The sequence below is a fragment of the Octopus sinensis genome, linkage group LG4 (genome assembly GCF_006345805.1).
Source record: "Octopus sinensis linkage group LG4, ASM634580v1, whole genome shotgun sequence".
NCBI classification, from domain to species: domain Eukaryota; kingdom Metazoa; phylum Mollusca; class Cephalopoda; order Octopoda; family Octopodidae; genus Octopus; species Octopus sinensis.
In genome coordinates this window covers 153582532-153605031 of record NC_043000.1, presented here as the reverse complement: position 1 = coordinate 153605031, position 22500 = coordinate 153582532, and the positions used below count along the sequence as shown (strand labels likewise).

The 22500-nt window shown below is 34.9% G+C and overlaps 1 protein-coding gene across 1 annotated transcript in view; it reads right to left on the bottom strand.

Moving 5' to 3' along the window:
* Positions 1-10190: 10190 nt before the first annotated feature.
* The window catches only part of LOC115210887 (J domain-containing protein DDB_G0295729-like), a 173730-nt gene continuing 161420 nt past the window's right edge, over positions 10191-22500 (bottom strand). Inside the window, exon 4 of the mRNA XM_029779658.2 lies at positions 10191-11812. The gene's annotated coding sequence lies outside the window, so the exon portion shown is untranslated. The remainder of the gene's footprint in view (positions 11813-22500) is intronic.

The window sequence follows — 22500 nt, the reverse complement described above, 5'->3', positions numbered from 1 at the left end:
TAGTGGACAAACTTTGTTCGTTATTGAGTATTTGTTACTTTAAGCAGAGATCGACGTGAACGAGATTTAGAATTATAAATGACAAAAAGTCTTTTGTATATTTAGTGATGTTCTTATACATTCTGGTCTTAAATCAGTATTTCTTTCAGGGAAGGTGATATACGGTTTGAAAAGTGGGGATCAACAACTTACTATATAAATCTTTTCCTACTCTACGGCAAAAAAGCAGAATTATTTATCAGGTCATCCCATAAGTTCTGTCCGAATTTTGAATAAAGAAAACAAGTAATCAAATGTTTTATTTAATTGAAATTTAATCATCAATGTGCTTTCCCTGATTATCTATGACTTCCTTCCATCTATTGACAAGCATTTTAATCCCATCAATGTAAAACTCTTTTGGTTTCAAAGTGAAGAACTTTGAAATGTCAGTTTCGACCTCTTCCAGGCTTGTGAAAGTTATATCCCCCAATTGATTCTGTAAACTACGAAACAAATGGTAGTCTGAAGGAGCAATGTCGGAAGAATAAGGTGGATGAGGAATTTCTTCCAACCAAGCTCTTCGATCTTCTGTGATGTGATCTTTGCAGTGTGGAGTCGCGCATTGTCCTGGCTAAACGTCACTCGTTTTCGATTCACTAAAGCGGGTCTTTTTTTCTTCAAAGCTTGGTTCAAATGCTCTAATTGCTGACAGAAGACTTGAGCAGTGATTGTTGCATTAGGTGGTAACAATTCAAAGTGAATTACTCCTTTGCAATTTCACCGGATACAGAGAACAACCTTTTTCTCATGAAGTTTCCTTCTCGCTTGTGGTTGAGCTTTTTCCCTTTTACGAAGCCACTATTTACGACGTTTAACATTTCGATAAAAGATCCATTTTTCGTCACCAGTCACAAATCTATCCAAAAAGGGTAAAATGAGTTCGTGAGAATGGAGAGAAAAGCTGATGTCAACTCGGGATTTGCGGTTGCTTTCGGACAATTCATGAGGCATCCATTTCCCAAGTTCCGAGTCGCTTCGGCTGCAGTTTCCTTTTTTGTACTCATAAAGCATTTGTACTCAAATGCTCTTTGGATTCTCCCATCTTAGAAAGAGCTTTAATCAAAGAAATTTTAATTATATTATTCTATAAAATAATATTTAATTAGTTTAAATGTACACAAATTCATAAAAATAATTTTTAATTCCATTAGACATTCTAAAATGCTATTAAATTTCTTTCAATTTAAAAAAAAAGGTAAAATCGGACAGAACCTATGGGATGACCTGATAGTTGCAAACTTTGTCTTCTACCAAAATTGTCACTCTTTCAGTTACGATGACGAGTATTCCAGCTGTTTCAGTCAACGGAACAACCTCCTCGTGAAGTTTACTTGCAAGACGCTGAGCACTCTTAACGTCATTCTGAAGGATAATCAGCATGACGCAGAATGTGACCACGCTGACCCATTGAATGCAACTCATTTTTGCCAGCTTAGTGAACTGGAGCAACGTAAAATGAAGTGTCTTGTTCAAGGACACAATTTTTCGCGGGGAATCGAACTCACGAGCTGAATACTCTCACCGCTAAACCACGCTCCTTCACCTTCTATTCAATAAACAATAGTGAGATATGACTAATATTTTTGACGAGATGGGCTGGTTTTGCCAGTTTTAGGACGACTGTTTTACATTCTTCTGGAATCAGCGCTGACTTTCGTACATCCTGAAGAGACAAAATATATATCGCCTACAAAACAGACCAGATGTATACAACTGCGTTCTCTTCTAAATGTTTTAGCATTTTGCCTAAGTTAGAAACGATACAGTTCAAGTCTGTTATTGCTTATTCTGGAAGTTAATGACTTATACGAACGACTCGTGATATAAGCGACAGGCACCAAATAAAATGTAATTTAAACGCATATATAAATAATATACATACATGCATGTATATATGTATACGTATCTATATATATATGAGTGTATTTGGTAGACAGAAATTGAAAAAAGCCCGTCATATATATTTATGTGTGCGTGTGTGTGTGCGCGCGCACGGGCGTGTGTTTATTTTTCCTCTCACCCCGCTATCTTTCGACAACCTCTGCTGGAGCATTTATTTGCCCGTAACTTAGTGGTTCGACACACACACACACACACACACATATATATATATTATATATATATATATATATAATATATATATATATATACAGTGATATGCATATATATATATATACAGTGATATGCATATATATATATACATATATTTATATATATATATATATATATACAGTGATATGCATATATATATATATATATATATATATATATATATAGACAGTTTGATAGATAAGCAAACAGACAGACAGACCAATAGACAGATAGATAGACAGAAAGACAGACAGACATGCAGATAGATAGACAGGCAGATAGATAGATAGATAGATAGATAGATAGATAGATAGATAGATAGATAGATAGATAGATAATAGATAGATAGATAGATAGATAGATAGATAGATAGATAGATAGATTCACCAGAGCATATACCTTGACGCCTCTGTCGTTTATTCTTAACCATTTCCTCATCTGCAAATTCCTTAGCACCAGCTTTCAAAATCAGTGACGGTCCTCCAATATCAGTTCATGAATTTTCATGATGTTTTCATTTGTCCGGGAGGTTGATGATTGCCCTGAACGCGGTTGGTCTTCAAGCAACAAGTGACCATTCCTAATGCGCGAAAACCACTCGTAAGTTTATGTTTTACTCGTGGCAGCGCCCTTGTAAGCTGTTTGAAGCATGGCAACTTTTCCGGCCGTCGTTTTCCATAGCAGAAAACAAAATTTCGCGGAAGCACGCTGTTTCTTCGTTACAGGCATCGCAAAAATCGAGAAACAGAAGAGAAGCAATGCAAAACAAAGACTACCTCGTAGCAGTGCGACTCCAACCGACGACAACTTTCAGCACGCTGATGTCTGAAGGTCACATCAAGTGGCTTCTAGCGGCGGAAGCTTGAACTACAACGGGTCCGTCGTACAGAGAACAATTCTTGTTACTTATGGGTATCTCCACGTATACATAAATACATGTAAGCGTACACACACACACACACACTCACATATATATATATATATGTGTGCGTGTGTAATAAATAAGATATATGCATACATACAAACATATATGTACGTACCTACATCTACATGTATATATACATGCATATATAAATATATATACGTGAGTACAGGACACCACAACTAGACGTAGAACTCGACGAGAAACGAAAACGGAAAAACCATTTTTTTATAACAGAAAAACAGAGTACAGGACATAGTACACAAGGAAAAATCCCCTTCATCAGCTGTCACTAGTTCGACTCTAGCGTGTTTCGAAGGCAAGATATATATATATATATATATATATATATATATATACACACACACACATACATGCTCATACGTCTGTGCATTTCAATTTCCATCATACAACTAAGAAATAGTCCAACACGGCAATACGGACAGTTATGTATTTTCACAAACTGAACCGTATACAAGTGCTATAGATTGAATCTGTATCTCCCATACAAATTGAATTTGCAGATGCCGCAAAATGTAACAGCTTTCACATGCCCCGATAATGAAAAGTTTTTAAATTTTCAACAATATCACGTAGGCATTTGCAAGAATAAGCAAGTGAAATACTGTCATTATATGTACAATTTTACAACGTACATAATCAAGATCTGGATTTCAATTTAGCTATATGTATATTGAAGTTTGGATTGTCTGCAAAAGTACAATAAACGCTCTGCCTGAATATTTTAGTTATGTGAAAATAGTTGTATATTGCATTATCAGTCATTGCCGACGTGTGAATATTTATTCAGATTACCAATTTATATATTAGAGGCAGAACTGTGTAAATAAGAAGTGAAAATATATGTATGTATGTATGTATGTATGCATATACATGCATATATATATATATATATATATATATATATATATATATATATGTATGTATGTATGTATGTATATATATATATATATATATATAATATATATATATATATATATATATATATATGTATATATATGTATGTATGTATGGTATGTATGTATATTTTATTATATATATATATACGCATGTATATGTCTGTCTATCTATCTATCTGTGTGTGTGTATTATATATATTTATATATATATATATTTCTTTACATATATATATATATATATATATATATGTATACATATATACATATATATATATAACCTGACCTCATGTTTTGTTATACGACACTGGCCACTATGCACTTCCCTATCTGTGTTGATCGCGCCATTCTTTTACCTTTTGACCTAAATATGAAGAAAGTATTGGTGCTCATAATTCGGTACTTTACTGGAATTAAGGTGTTATTCATTTTCGTGTTCGACTGAATTTATATGCAAATTAAGATAAGATGAATATATACTTACATGCCCCCCCCACACACACACATGAGTTTATATGTGTGTGTGTCTGTGTGTGTGTACATATATATTCACACACATACACACTAAGCACAAGCAAGACTGCTCAATATGTAAAGCAGAGTTAAACAACACCTGTCGAATTAGCAATTAAAGCCGAAATTTCATACTGTTCTTACTTTTGTCTTGGGATGTGATTAAAGGTTTATTATCAAATCTGGCGAACGTTGATACAAATTGGATTTTTATGTAAAAGGGAGAGTAAATGGGGCTGGAAGGGGATCAAAATTTACAGAAGGGGGTAACTTGAGGTGAGAAATTGATTGGGAGAGGTTTTGGGGCGCTACAGCGGTTGCTTTGGTGTGAAAACATGGATTTTATTGAATTTGGGGGACACTTGGTAGTCTACATTGGACACCTTTTGCCCGATTTCAATCAATTTTTTTTTTCTAATCTATAATCTAATCTATAAAATGAAGAAAGCGAACGTTGATACAAATTGGGCTTTTATGTAAAAAAAAAAGGGGGTCTAAATGGGGCTGGAAGGGGATTAAAATTTACAGGAGGGGGTAACTTGAAGTAAGAAATTGATTGGGAGATGTTTTGGGGCGCTACTGTGGTTATGTTGGTGTTTCATTGATTTTTGGGGAGACTTGGTGGTCTATATTGGACACCTTTTGCCCGATTTCAATCAAATTTTCAACATGGTAAAGTGGAAGCGGATTTGTAATTTAAGTGCGAAAAATGGGTCCGAAATTTTGAAAATTAAGGCAAGATTTTTGAAGTTGAAGATTTTTGAAGATTTTTGTCTTTTATTTTTTTATTGTTTACAGTTTTCATTTTTTATGAAAGAAATTTACAGCTGTATGTAGCCCGTGTTTAGAGCTTTCATTTGCATGGTCAATCGTCGAAAAATTCCCCATTTTTAATCACTCAAATAGCGGCACGTGCAAAAGGCACTGTTTGATATTTATGATTGATCTTTCTCAACTTACTCAAGATCTTTTGTTTTTTTATAAATGGGAGAGTGAGTGATAGATAGAAAAAGATAGAAAGTAAGAGAAAGCGAGGGAGAGTCCGAGAGAAAAGAAGGGTCAGAGAGTGGGAAAGTGAGAGAGAAACAAAGAGGGAGAATGTAGCGATAAGAAACAGAAAGGAAGCAACAGAAAGTAACAACCACACCTTCACCCACGCGTAGAGCGGGTCACCTTAACCTAGTAAATTATAAATTTATATAGGTGCTATACATTTGGTCAACACAAATCATACATAAAGCTTCTATGATTATAACTCTTAATAAGGTGGCGAGCTGGCAGAAACGTTAGCACGCCGGGCGGTATTTCGTCTGCCGTTACGTTGTGAGTTCAAATTCCACCGAGGTCGACTTTGCCTTTCATCCTTTCGGGGTCGATAAATTAAGTACCAGTTACGCACTGGGGTCGATGTAATCGACTTAATACCTATGTCTGTCCTTGTTTGTCCCCTCTATCTTTAGCTCCTTGTGGGTAATAAAGAAATAGGTATTTCTTCTGTGTTTACGTTCTGAGTTCAAATTCCGCCGAGGTCGACTTTGCCTTTATCCTTTCGGGGTCGATAAATTAAGTACCAGTAGCGTACTGGGGCCGATCTTAATATCGGGGAAATCAAACTCTATGTATTCAAAGCAATGAGAACCCAGGTTCGAAATTTGCCGAAGACATCTGATGAAGGCTGGAGGGTATATCAGCCGAAACGTTGTGTTAACAACAAACAAGATGAGAACAAATATCCCTTAAATGTAAATAATGTAAATAATGTATTTTTAAGGGGGATACGGTATAGATAAAAGTCTTGGTACAGAAACCATACAATCGACAAACCATAGGCAGTAATTGAGTGTGAATGAACACTAATACAGAACGAAATATTTCATGATGTTGTATTCCATTGCTTCGCATGGCTTGCAGTGCCTCTTTGTAGATTCTAGTGGATATTGCGAATAAGATGTATTTTAATTATTCAATATGTGTATATAAATTTAGAGATATAATGCACACAGCCCAAATAACTGATTTCGTAGGATTATTCTTGTTGGATAAGATCCTTCAAATTGATTTGGTGTGGTTATTTTTCCAGATTCATTCTTTGACTTCGAGTTTCTTGTCTTATCAAGGTAAACGGCAACGCCATCTAAGTCTGGAAATAAATTCGCTCGTTTTATGTAGAAGAGCTTCCATATATAAGTTCTTGGGTGGAATAGGTATATTCTAGATAGAAATGCCCAAATATTGTTTCTCCATTTAGTTTAGTCCCTATTGATGTGCTCCAATGAGCTAAGTATAAATTACACAATTTTATGTAGAGCTTTTTAACTTTAACAATGCTCAGAAACAGGCTAGAATTAAAGGGCTCTAATTGAGCAAAGTTCCAATTTATGATTTCAATGGAGGCAATATCAGCGGAAAACTAGGGAAACATGGTCTATTATCCAATAGAATATTCAATATATATGTGTGTACTTTCAATGGACATTAATAAATCAATATAAAGTTCCAGATAATACAGTATTAAAATATACAAGTATATGAACATATAAATATTTGATATTTAAAAATACGCTACTACGTGATGCGTCTTTGTTCTGCATTACTTCAGTTCAGACCATTCTATTATAGAATTAAAAAAAATTTTGATTCCATTCCAATGCTTATCTGAAGTTAGCTATCCTAGTTCAAATCATACCAATTAAATCCTTACCGACATAACATGTACCTCCTTGCGACAATGTAAACTTTCATTCAATCATGATATCCTTGGCCTGAAAAGCAGCCTACAGTATACTTGGATATTTATCACTTCTGAGACTCCGCTCGCTATGAAACATATGTAGCCCGGATCTTATCTACTCCGTTTCTTAACACTTATATTCTTATTCGCAGACCCAGCAACCCTGGTCATCTACTGTGAGATATAAAAAAAATTTTTTTCGGTTTATTATAATCCGATACGAAAAAATCCGTAACATTCCGTTTCAATAAACCACTCTGGTCCCTGGAAGTTGTTTTTTATATTTACTAATATATATATATATATATAATTTTTTTCAGAGAAAAATTTCATCAAAAAGTGGCAGCATATTAAAATACCTTGAAAGGTTAAAATTATAAATAACTTATAAACAAGGGCAAAAGAAAAATTATTTCCATGCCAATATGCTGACAACAAACTTTAAATAGTCAATTTCCACATATCATTATACACTCACTATAAATACACGTTGCGCTGAAATCGGGGAAGCTAGCTGATTTTAGCGCAACGTGTATTTATAGTGAGTGTATAATGATATGTGGAAATTGACGATTTAAAGTTTGTTGTCAGCATATTGGCATGGAAATAATTTTTTCTTTTGCCCTTGTTTATATATATATATATATATATATATATATATATATATATATACTTTTATTCTTTTATTCTTTTACTTCTTTCAGTCATTTGACTGCGGCCATGCTGGAGCAATTACTTTAGTCTTACAAATCGACCCGTAGACTCATTCTAGCGCTACCTTTTGCCGAAGCGCTAAGTTACGGGACGTAAACACACCAACATCGTTTGTCAAGCAATGTTGGGGAACAAACACAAGCACACAAATACATACATACATACATACAAATATACATACACACACACACAAATATATATATACAAATATATATATATATAATATATATATATTATATATATATATATATATATATATATATATAATATATATATATATATATGTATATCTCAATATATATATATATATATATGACGGGCTTCTTTCAGTTTCTGCCTATCACATCCATTCAAAAGTTTTTAATCGGCCCCAGGATATAGTAGAAGACAGCTGCTCAAGGTGCCACGCGGTGGGACTGGGGCCAGAACCATATGCTTAGGAAGCATGCTTCATACCACACACCCACTCCTGCGCTTATGTAGGTTTGTGTGAGTGTGACTGCATTTACATAGAAGGAGATACCGGAAAGGTTCTCTGTGGGAGAAGCCTATTGTAGTTCAGCCCACAGCTGCTAAAAGCGACTTGATGCGATCCTCAGGCACCAATCTGCCGTCGTTGTTGTCGAATGGAGGCGTACTACTACGTGATGCGTCTTTGTTCTGTATTACTTCTTCCTTGTTCCTCGAATTTTGCGATGCCCGAAACGAAGGAACAACGTGCTTCCGTGAAATTATGTTTCTTGTTGGAGAAAAGCTCGGCCGAAACAGTTGTCATGCTTCAGACAGCTTGCAAGGGCGCTGGCATGAGCAAGACAAATTTACAAGTGTTTTTCACGCTTTAGCGATGGTCACTTGTTGCTTGAAGGCCAAACGCGTTCAGGGCAAACTTCAACCTCCCGAACGAATGAAAACATCATGAAAACTCATGAACTGATTTTGGAGGACCATCACCGAACAATTGACGAACTTGTTGACATGACTGCTGTGTCCTGGAGCTCCTGCCAACGAATTTTGAGCGAGGAATTGTAAATGAAAAGATTTGCAGCTAAAGCAGTCACGACTGAATGCGTAGGTTTGTTTGAGTGTGACTGTATTTACATAGAAGGAGATACCGGAAAGGTACTCTGTGGAAGAAACCTGTTGTAGTTCAGCCCTCTGCTGCTAAAAGCGACTTGATCTGGACTTTGATCTAAACTTTGATCAGGACCTTTTTTCGAAGCTCATCACAGATTTTAAAAGCTGGTGGTAGAAAATTTGCAGATGTGGAAGAGGTGTAAAAAAAGGGGGAAAAAAAAAAAAAGACGGAGGCGTTAAAAGGCATCACCTCGCAAGAGATCCAGCAATGGTTCGAAGGGTGGAAAACGCGTCTGGACCGATGTATTGCTTCAAATGGAAAATACGTTGAAGGTGATAAAAGTGTTAACATGTAAAACCGAGTGAATAAAAGAATAAAATATTGCAAAATTTTGGTTTCTCTTGGTCACACGCTCGTAAATTATTTACAATATAAACTATACACAATATTAAGACAAACATATTCAGACGTTTTAATTTTTTTATTGAAAACAGATATAAAATATATGACAATCGTACAGACATAAATACGTACAAAAATACACATACCATTACGTACACACACACACCTACACTCACACACACGCATATATATATATATATATTATATATATATATATATATATATATATATATATACATATACATGTGTATGTTAAAAAAAAAATTCGTATAGGAAGACCTGCAACCAGCATATGCTCATGCATACACGAATATATATAATATTTGCAATGTATATTTTGAACATATATAACCGTATATGTATATGTTTGTATTCATGTGTGATAAAAGTTAATTGACTAATGTATATTTCTACACACCCACACATACGTACAGACATTCAAGTAATATTCACACAGTTATATGTATCTATATGCATATGTATCATATATATATATATATATATATATATATATATATACATATATATATATATACATATGGTATTTATATCCTATATATATATATATATATATATATATCCCATATATATACATATATATATATATATATATATATATGTATATATATGTATATATATATCCTATATATATATACACACAGATATAGTATTTATATTCTATTATATATATATAAAATTGGTGGTGTGTATACATTCATATGAGCACGTTTGCGTGTGTGTGTTTGTGTGTGTGTGTGTGTGTGTGTGTGTGTGTGTGTGGTGTGTGTGTGTGTGTGTTCGCTAGTACACATATCTTATGCATGTGTCTATATGTGTATGTTTGTATTTTTATACATTTATCCGCATATATGTCTATATGAATATCAATAAAAGGGTGCATAACAAATAGTTCTCGACTCATTTTTTCTATTATATTCATTTCTGCTTTTTTTTGCTTTCCTTCTTTTTGTAAATTTTCTGTTTTGTATTTTGTTTTATTTTATTTATTTATTTTATTTATTTATACTAAAACATTTTCCTCTACCGCTCCTTTGTGCTAATGTCATTTCACATCAAAGAGATTCATATGTTATCCATTTTGTTATAAATTTTCTGATTCACAGTCTTTCTAATTCAGTCTTGCGTAATATTTATACATATGATCATCTTTCAATAAAAATTCGTAATATAGCGGTGAAGAAAATCTGTACAGTTCTAGGAAGATATCAACCAGAATATACTACATTATAAATACGAATCAAGTCGGAGATGTCGACTGGATGTGTTTCGATCAAATTATCTCACAGGCATTCGTATCCACGCTTTCTTTCTTACTAACTCAATTTCTCTCTCACGCTTATATATATATATATATATATAATATATATATATATATATGTGTTTATCTTCATTCTCTCTTGCAGTTTTTAATACATATTCCATGCGTCCTGCATTTTCATTGTCTTTATATATATATATATATGGTGGACCTCCGTCGATGAACGATGAGTATTCAATTATATGATAAACTGAATTACCTGCTCCTGATTTAACGAGTAAGTGGCTGACCATTCCACAGACACGTGTACCCTTAATGCAATTTGCAGGCGGAATCTGCATAAAGCAGTGTGACAAGGCTGTGCCTTGTGAATTGTCGGTACAATCCACTCGACGGGCTTCTATACATTTTCCGCCTACCCAATTTCACTCACAAGGTATGGGTCGGCCTAGGGCTATAGAAAATGACATTTGCCCAAGATGCCACACTGTAGAATCGGACTCGGGACCTCGTTGTTGCGAAGCGAACTATGTAGCCGTTCGGCCGTACTACGCCTATGTATGTGTGTGTGCGTATGTGTATATATACATATTGTCCCATTTTGTATTTTATATATATACATACATACATATATATATATACACACACACACACCCACGACTTCCAAGTCGATGTCTCCTTGCTTCATTTTATTTCGTTTTTTTTTTGTCACGTTTTTCTTCACCCATTTTCGATTTTCTGGATAAATATTATCCTTTATTTTTCAGCTCATTTTCTCCATTTTTTTTTTCGCTTTTAATCTTTTTATTGATTTTCTTCTTTACCATCATGCATCGTGTTCCCATTTGTTTTCCCCCTCTTTCAAACACTCTCTACGTCGATTTTCCACTGCAACCTCGAGTCTTGTATGAATGTATATATATAAAAAAGATCTGTTTTTTTGCAGGTCTTTTTATTTATATATTGTTTTCTCTATAACTCATAGCTGTGTTTGCTTTTTGGTGGGGTGGTTTTATATTGTCCTTTTACTCTGAAGTCATCATAAAATCAGATGAGTGGAAAGAGGAGAGAAACTGTTCCGTGACATGCGATCAATTTCTTCTGGAACACTGGCAACTGAATGAGTCTGAAAAGAGAATATATATATACAAATTAAAGTATTTGTAACAAAACGAATTTCTATAAACAATTACCTTAATTTATAAAATAGAAGACATTTAATAAAAGAGAAAATACATCAGATCAAATTGCTTTGCTGCTTTAGTTAGAACTCAGAAAACACGAGGTATGCGCGTATGTGTATGTATACATTAGGTTCTTGTCATTCTGACGCAAGGTCAGTTGAGCTCTGACTGCACAAGACAAATTATCAAAGTGTATTCGACGTTGATCTTATATATTTTGTTTTTGTTGACGTAATACATTTAGGTGTAGGTGAACCTAACAACCTTAGGTTACAAACAGAGAAACGAGACATACAACATAAAGAATATTCCCCTTCTTCAGTTGTCCCTGTTTCAACTACTCGTGTTTAAGAAGGCAAGGACAAGACGCGACTTCGTTGAAACAGTTCTTCCCGCAAAGCAAATTAAATAAACATTTGGGATTTTTTGCGGAGGGTGAAAGTGGTAACAACAGGACAGTGAGAACAGTAAAAACAAACGGTGAGGGCTGTTGAGCCAAGACGATAGAAAAATTATTATGAACGCTAAGAAGACGAGCTTATGAAGGAGACAGTATAAGCACGTTTAGTCTTTACGTATGTATATATATATATATATATATATATATATATATGCGTGTATGTATGAGTGTGTGTGTGCAAGCGCTTTAAAATATGTAGAAAATGCTAGACCACTCAGTTTGAAGCTGCCTGTGTCTACGTTTGAGTAAAGATCTGGAATATTTTCTCCTCTTCCTTCTCCTCCTGACTTTCTCTCTCCTTCTCTCTCTCTCCTTCTCTCTTTCACATACACACACTCACACAAAGATCACAGGTTTAATTGCATTCAAGCATGTATACGTATGAGTTGATGTATGTGTGTATGCCTGTGTTTGTATGTGTTCGTGCATATTTATATGAGTAAGCAAAATAATAATTATACGCATTTGTATCTACTTCCGAATGTCTGAAAATTTGTTTTATTTGGTTTTCTGTTTGTGCTTCTTGTATGTATGTGTTTTTTGTAATCAGAACCAGACATTCCTTGCTAGTTTCTCAACGTGAGAATTTTCTTTCAATATATACGCTGGTATAGCCCCGGGCAAACTCGAATAACGGAAGTGAAATTGTTTTTAATAAATTTCAAAAACCTCACTAAATTATAAATTCCATCGGAATTTACAGTTCGCACACACACACACACACACACACACACACACACACACACACACACACACACACACACACATACATACATATACAAATACATACAAGTGTGTGTGCGTGTGTATGTAAGTACACACACACACACACATAATTATTAATTTATTGTATTTGAAGGTGTGGTACTGCGATTCAAATTCTTCAAGCTTTATGAAAATATATTTCAAGGGTAAAAAGAAGGAAATAAATATATAAATATTTAAATTCAACATATTACATCAGTAACACGATGGATTTTAAAGAAATAAGCCTTGTATTCTTCACGGATCGTATGTTTTGCCGAATGTTTCCTCATTAACAGTTTCCGTTGTGCATGAGAAATGTATATGAGGTTAATTATTTGATCTTAGCTAAAATTGTAAATACGAATAACTGATGGCAGCGTATTTAAAGATAATCTTAATAATGGCAATATTATTAATCTCAATAATGGAAATATTGTCATTATCCTCATCATTATTGTTGTTGTTGCTGTTGTTATTATAATTATTATTATTATTATTATTATTATTATTATTATAATTATTATTATTAAGGTAGCAAGCTGGCAGAATCGTTAGCACGGCAGGCAAAATGCTTAGCGGCATTTCGACCGTCTCAACGTTCTGAGTTCAAATTCTGTCACAGTCGACTTCATTTTTGAGTCGATGAATTAAGTACTTGTTTACTGGTCATGCTTTAAGAACCATGCGAAGAAGTCTTGCAGTTCCAAGCAATGCTGATTTTTGTAGGTGTTCTATCTTTTCACTTGCACGAATCTTTTTTTAGCCATGTTGGTAGTTGAGTGCTGATACTTTCAAGTGCACTAATTACTATTGATATCACGTCTAATCTCCTCATTAACCACAACCTTCGTATTTCCCACTTCAAATCGTCATAGTTGTTTATTTTTTCTTCTTCTTTTGCATTAATCCTGTTGTCAACGGGGCATGCTATGTTCTTTCTTTTTTATTCACCTCAACAATGTCCGGTTTCCGATGTTTGGTCAGGTGGTCGCACTAGGTCATTGCATCCCATAGGATTTGGAATTCTCATTCCCTGTGACTCCCACCGGGGTCAGCTCATGCCACATTTTTTTCTCTTTGTATGCTGTGATTTCTACAGAGCTCCCAATGGGCCGTTGTTGCCACATTGTCATGGCGTCTTTGGTATTCGCGTTGTGCTAATTTCGTGCACTCGCTCGCGATGTGCCATGCCGTTTCACTCCTCTCCCCACGCACTCTGAATTCTTCGCTGTCGATAATGTTGACTATTCTGCATTTAACATAGTTGGTCCTTAACGCTGGTTCATGAGCTGCCTATATGAGTGCTTCTGTCTCTATCATCAGGTCATTCCTCCATATCTTTAGCCACTGACCCTCTGTATATGCCTTTGCGTTCACATTTCTTGCAAACTGACCGCACATTTTCTTTTCCTTCCATGCTTTTACACTTTTGGTGTTTGTTTCTTGTTTAAATTTTTCTTTTATCACACAATTTTCAGCTTTGATGACACCGGCCTTCTTTGTATATTTCCACGGCAGTTTTCATATACTACCCTAAGCCGTTTCCCTCTGCTTCGATACAGTCTTGGCTATTGAGCAAACCTCTCTCACCCTTTCTTTTGGACGTGTACAGCCTATCGGTGTCACTCTTAGGGAGGAAAGCTCCGTGTACTGTCAACAGTTTCGTGGTCTTGGTATCCATTTCCATCACTTTTCACTTTTGCCATTTTATAATCCCCGCTCCATGCCGAAGCGATGCTATCACCCTCGTATTAACTGCTTGGAGAGAAACTAATAGCCGATCCACTTGGAAAATACAAATAAGATCAAGTTATCTTCAAATGGGATTGTCTATCACATCTACACTTTGTCATTGCTCTTATCTCACACTCCCTGGAAGTTAAAAAAGTAAAATCTGGGTATAGACGTATAAAAGGCCAGGTGGTGGTTTATCATCTGCTATTCATGCATGACCTAAAGTTGTGCATGAGAGGGGTTAGCAGTAACATAAGAATAAAAATTGGTTTTTCCAAGTATGGAATCCTAGTGATGAAGACAGTGAAATACCATAAAAGTGATGGGAAATAATCTATCGGTGAAGATACAAGTGTTTGATACAGATGATCAATACAAATATCAGGGAGTCTAGGAAGCTGACGGTATAAAGGATAGAACAATGAAATATGAAATCAAATGAGAATACAAAAATCCAAATCTAATAGTGTATGTAAACCACAGTACCCTAAGTTCAAGAGCCTTTATACATCATTATACAGTTCCAAAACAATGAAATAGACAAAAGATCTTGAGAATGTTGACAGAAAAACAGGGAAATTCCTTACAATTTACATGGTTTTACACCTAGGAGTTGTTGACAAGTGGTATTTCAACAGAAATGGTAGAGGGAGGATTAATAAATGTAGAAAACTGTAGACGTAGACGCAGAGAGGTTAAGAGAGTCCGTTGCTGTTAGCGAAGAGGCGCTTTGATAGTGACTAGAAGAGAAGAGACGTCTGTTGGAAGAAGAGAGAAAAGTAAAGTTCTCGGAGCGGGAAAATATCGATAAAAACAGAAAATGCATTAAAAAAATAATATTTAGTTTTCCCTGGAGAAAAGCAATTGAAATACATCTACAGTCGAAGCTTCGTCTCTTTGTACTGTATACAGTAATAAAATATATAATAATAATTAACTATTCGATTCAATCGATTAAATGCCTTCCCCCGGCTCACTCTAAAAATTTATGACCTGTATCAAAATTTTTAAATCATCGGTTCGCGGAATCAGTAGCATACCAGACAACACAACATATGGTTTTTGACTGTGCTAACTTATGTCGCAATTCCAAATGGCGCCGAAATCAAATTTAGCTTTCGTCCTCTTGGGGGCAATGACATATGTACGAATTTCATATTGAGGACAATTAAAGTGATATATCGTTTCTTGATAAATCCTTTCTCCAAAATGTGTAAGCTGGTATCACTCTTAATGATCTGCAGATTACGTTTATTGTTACTGTTACAGAAAAATATTTTTTATTGAGAGCGTTGTATATTAAAAATTCCCATCATCAGCAGCCGAAGTACAACGGCAAAAACAGAAAAAGCGTCTGAGTTGTAGCTCTGCGCATTAGTGAAAGAGTCATTAAATGCATGTACTATATCAGCAACCGATATGAGAAGAAGTAGTTTCTGCCTTTCAAGGGGAGGTTTAATCTTAAGGATACAATCTACAAATTCTAGATATGTTAAGTCACCATGAGAAATTTTTATCTACAATCTGTATCGAAATTAAGGATGTTAGTTGAATATTGTATTTAGTGTGCAAGATGCAGTGTTGAAAAATTACTTCCTTGATAAGCGTATCTGCTTTGGCGCATTCGAAGGTGACTTGGTCACTTCAGTACTGTAATATGCTTGGTCAAAGCTTTATATAAATAGTTGCTAATTAAACCAAAAATTGCCTAGCTTCTTTATATCCTCAGTTTTTTTTTTTATGAACTGCTCTCATTTACTTACTCGGTGTTTGTTTTCACTTTACAATTAAATTGAATTCCCTTCAATATTTGTTGAAACTAATTCTCAAAAAGCTTTTAGATGAACGTTGTACGGGTCAAAATATTTTGCAATATTAGAAATATTGTCAGATGTATTTATTACTCCCCCGGTGATGGTTTGTTTACTGGGAAATAGAAAAATCTAAATTAATAGCATTATCAAAAGAAATTATGACAAATATATCCCGACCTATTTAAACCTTTCAGCTGTAATACCTCACAACGAATGAATTTAAAATATAATGCATTAATAAAATAATACTATTTAGTTTCCTCTAGAGAAAATCAGAAAAGTACGAAAAATGATTTTTGAGAAAATATACATTTCTTTATATACTGTTATATATTAAAGTCATATTTTGCCAACAGTCTTTGCTTCACTAAATTTAGTTCTGATATTCACTAGTATGACTAGCAATAATAATAATATAATAATAATAATAATAATAATAATAATAATAATAATAATAATAATAATTGTGTACAGTGCTCAGGTGCACTACAACTCATCTAAAGTGTATATATAATCAGGTGTAGTTTCGGCGGATTTCGGAAAGCATGAGGGCCTTAAAGGATGCAGTGTCATGGCAGTCAACAACTGACGCAGGCAGTTTATTCCATGCTTCAGCAACTCTGAGCGTGAAAAAATGTTTCCGAAAATGGTTAGCAATAAATCGGGGATTAAAACAGAATATTAGATTATGTGAGATCTATCTTTATAATACTACATGCTAAGATAACTCGAGGAATTTGTGCTTTGTTTACGACATTTTGCGACCTCATACTACGTTAGAATTGTAAAGTACTGCTGCCTCACATGGCAAGTTTGCACTTTATCATTTGAGCTAGTTTTACATTACTTATTGGTAAAATGTAACACACCAGCTGCGCCTAGTTTTCAGCTATTTCTTTTTTATATATATATATCATACCTCTGGTGCTAGAATCGTCAGAGCACTTGATCTTTCAAAGTAATAAGTTTGAAGGTTATCTTGGAGATGTTTATGGTTGTGGGAACAAAGCTACTTTTTGAACTAGATACTTAGATATTTTTTTAACCAATTCAAGTTATTTGCATCTGACCTATAACGAGGAAGTTAATAGCATCTAATGCTATACAGCTCACTGATAATTCCTAAGCATGATGTGAATATGAAGGGCTTCCGTACTAAGAAGTCCTTTCTGCTAATCATCACCATCAAACGAAAATATTTATTGTTATGTGTAAGCTCTACCGTTTATTGACCCTATTACATTTTCCAGTCAAGAACCTATGAGATATGATGACCTAACGGACTGACTTACTGCTGAATGAAATATTTATCACTGCCAATATCACAATCAACGAAAAATTATGGCTTCGTGTATCATTTTAAATCCAAGATATCATTTCGTTAACGAAAATGCCAGTTTTCTTCTTGTAAAGTACCTCACTTAATCTCGAGATTATGCTATTAAAGGGAAAGTAGTTCAGTTTCAAATATTGACTAATGACTCGGATATATAAATTATTCTTAAGTAAGTGATATTTTCATAATAAAACATCAGCACTGAATATGTTAGATCCTTAACATGTGAATTTCATATTAAAATTATATTTATAGGGATTTTAAATGTCATAAAACTGAATTTAATATTGGTTTCAAATCAAAAGCGCCGAGCTGGCAGAACGTTAGCTTGTCACGCAAAATGCATAGTGGTATTTCTCTTTACGTTCTGAGTTCAAATACTGCTAACGCCGACTTTGCCTTTCATCCTTTCGGGATCGATAAAGTAAGTACCAGTTGAACACTGGGACCGATATAGTCGACTTAACCTCTACTCCAAAATTTGTAACCAATATTAAAAAGTCAGCAAATTTAAGGGCGGTGAGATGGAAGAATCGTTACCGCGCCGGAAAAATGTTTAGAGGTATTTTAACAAGCCTCCTCCACTAAAATTACTGGCTTTGTGCCAAAATTTGAAACTAATATTTAAATCAAATTGATTTTAAATGCCATATCAAATTGCGGGAAATGGGTGAGGAAATGTAATAATGTAATTAATGTAGTCTAATCCACGTCTGATACTGTCGTGACTACCACAAAATGGGTTGAATTTTTTTCTGACACTTCGCTTATTGAAAATATATGCAATAGTTATGAAAGACACTGAATCTTATACAATATTATATTAGTTCATCCCATAAATAATGCAGTTTTTTCAATTGCATGAAATAAAGTCGGTGAGGACGGGATAAACTACCTGTATCAACTTGCTATAAAATTTTACCTTATCCATATTCTTAGTACAAGCTTTGAAGGGCTTATGTGTGTGTGCGTGCGTGTGTGCGTGCATGTGTGTGTCTGTGTGTGTGTGTGTGTGTGTGTGCGAGTGTGTGTATGTGTGTGCGTGTGTGATATCTTTCTGATCATCATAAAACTAAATTTTCAGATTTGTTACATACTCCGGAGGGCGAGGTCGACTCAAAGAGAAATCAAATATCACAGCTATCGGTCCGGTATAGTAAAGGTTATAGCACTCAGCTATCTTTATAATGGAATCATACACTAATAAAAAGAAATGGCCAGGTTGACTGACTAATAATAGATCTATAGAGGAAATTTTCATTATTGATTATTTTGTGTTTAAAACCCATTTTGATACCAACAAAATAATGAATATTGTTATTCTAATATTGTTCTTCTCTCTGAACCTCCTTTCGCCAGATAGATGCTGAATCGTAAAACACACTCACACACACAACACACACTCTCTCTCTCTCTCTCACGCACGCATGAATATAAAACATAACGTAACATTTATCTATTTTCAAGTATCTATAAATACACCCATTATCTCACTCAGACGTAATTTGCAAACTATTTATTTCTAAGAGACATATTTTAGCATAAACACATAACACATAGTGGAACAGCAAGAAGAAGTAAAAGAAATTAGCAAAAATAAAAGCAAAATGTAAAGAAATAATTAGAGCAATTTCGGCAACAAAACAACAATAGTAACCTTTTTTAATAAATCTGGCTAGCTACAGAAACCGTTGATAAACAACAGGTACTTAAAAATATAAGAGGCGAAAGAACGAGAACAAAAGGAGTAGGAAAGCTATATATATATTTATATATTTGTATATTTATGTATCTATATTATATTGTATTGTATTAATTACGCGTTAGTCTTTCAGCCATCTTACATGGTACTTAAAACGAGTTCTTGTTCACGCTTTTGTTGTTATCGTCTTGATCGTCATTGTTATATTGCTCTTTTGATATTCTCGTTGTTCTTGTTGGCATTTTGCAATCGTCGTCATTTCTGTGTTTTTGGGGTTTTTTTACAGCAGGAGTGGCTGTGTGGTAAGTAGCTTGTCTACCAACCGCATGGTTCCGGGTTCAGTCCCACTGCGTGGCACCTTGGGCGAGTGTCTTCTGCTATAGCCCCGGGCCGACCAAAGCCTTGTGAGTGGATTTGGTAGACGGAAACTGAAAGAAGCCTGTCGTATATATGTATATATATATATATGCGTGTGTGTGTTTGTGTGTCTGTGTTTGTTCCCCTAGCATTGCTTGACAACCGATGCTGGTGTGTCTACGTCCCCGTCACTTAGCGGTTCGGCAAAAGAGACCGATAGAATAAGTACTGGGCTTACAAAAGAATAAGTCCCGGGGTCGAGTTGCTCGATTAAAGGCGGTGCTCCAGCATGGCCGCAGTCAAATGACTGAAACAAGTAAAAGAGTAAAAGAGTAAAAGAGTAAACCGTTGTCGTTTAAATGTTTAAATGCTATCACCGTTTTTATGTTTATATTATTATTATCGTTATGAAAGCGGCAGCTGGCAGAATCGTTACCGCGTCGGATAAAATGCTTAGCAGTATTCCTTCCGGCTTTAAGTTCTGGGTTCAAATTCCGTCGAGATCGACTTTCCATCCTTTGTGTCGATAAACTAAGTACCATTTGATCACTGGGCTCAGTGTGGTGGACCAGCACCTTTCTCCAAAACTTTAGGTCTCGTGCCTATAGCAGAAAAGAATATTGTCGTTTTCGTTGAAGGCCCTTTTGTCGTCCACATCATCGTTATTTTTTTCTTTTTTGTAGTTATTGCTTTTGTTGCTGCTCCGGCTTACCTCTAGGCAGATTTGCGTTCAGCCCACAGATATAATATTCTTTATACGAAATCGTTGATATCTATCGTAACTCATCAGGGAGGAAGATAAATTTACATTGGAGACATTTTTCTTTACCATTCGTATTTTTTAATGTTTATTTACTTATTTTTGCTGATAAGATCAATCATAGACAAGTAGATTCATAATTCAAAGTATTTCAGCCATGAGCAAGCAGTCTGATTCATGCTCTTTCGGACACAGTATGTCTAGGACTACTCTATCATTAAGTGTGACTTTTCAGCTTCACATGTTAAATTTTGATTTCAACGAGACTTAAATTCTGCTTTTTCTATGAAATCGAGAGTGCACATAGAGATAGAAATCGTCAGACACTTTTGAAACATTGACAGTAGCTCCATCATTACTGAAGGCAAAAGGAATTAGTCCGACTGTTTGGGACGAATCAATTACTGTTTGTACTTGTTACAGTGTGTGTAATAAATGTGTAACAAGTATATTACAGTTTTTATATGTTAATCAGGGCATGGAGAACTATGTCCATAACTATTCGAGGCCCTCTTAGATTGGAGAGATTGAATTAAACAATTACAAGTTTGAAAATTGATCTAAGATGGGGAGTACCCAGCTCTGTTCCGAATGGTTGAAACAGAGCTAACTCTTCTAAAGAGATCAAAAGACAAGATCCTGGCATTAAACCTGGTGTCGTGTGAGGCCCAAACTTAAATTACTTGTGAAATTGATTTTACTTCTACTATTTGATATCTACTTGCATCAGTTTGCGGAGAAAGAGGATAAGATTTATTAATGAAATAATTAAGTATGTAATTCATATATTTTTTGTGAAGTTTGTAAGTCCTAGTTTTACAATTTTCAGTCCGCCATAAAGTTAATACTTATCTTTGAATACTGAAGCCTTGTCATTATGCTGGTTGATTGGAGAAAACATATTCAGCTTTCTGAAACTCTGATTTCACTAATAACTCCGACCCTAGATACATTTCCGACTCCTGTCACCGAGTTACGGACAATCGCCCACCACTAAACTAAGTGTTGCTCTAACAAGCCGACCATATCTACTATTTAGTATATATGAAATTTTCTAACATTTTGAAGCCTAAGTCAGAAACATCTGTGAAGGACTCATTTTCTCACACGGGAGAAGATTTTTAGACTATTGTAAAGAAAAGCAACAGCCGAGGCTTCATGTGCAATGAAGTTTAAAAGTTCCCGAGCTATTGATTGTTATAATGTTACATAATGGTGCACTGTTCACCTCTAGGCCACGAAATAGAAAATGGTGAAACAAACTATTGACGAGGTATTGCACTTACTGTGTAACATATTTTATTTGTACAGTTAAACTTATAGGACTGATGCTTTTCATCTAACGAGTTAAAACTTTCTATATATCTATATAACTCCAACCGGGTATTCAACAGCTATTCAACTGGGTATCTACTTGCTTTTTAAGCTTTCGATCCTTTTCTGTACATATATTACTCACTCACTTCCTTTCCCGAGAAAGGGAGGAATGGGAAAAGAGAGAGATAAGAAGGGGTGAGAAAGAGGGAGAGGGATATAAGAAAGAGAGGTGAGAAAGGGATAGACAAGGATATAATATTTTATTCAAACAAAAGGAGAGATGAAGCAAACGTGAGAGAAAAAAGAGATGGAGCAAACGACAGAGAGAGGGAGAGAGAGAGAGAGAGAGAGAGAGAGAGAGAGAGAGAGAGAGAGAGAGAGAGAGAGAGAGAGAGAGAGTTGA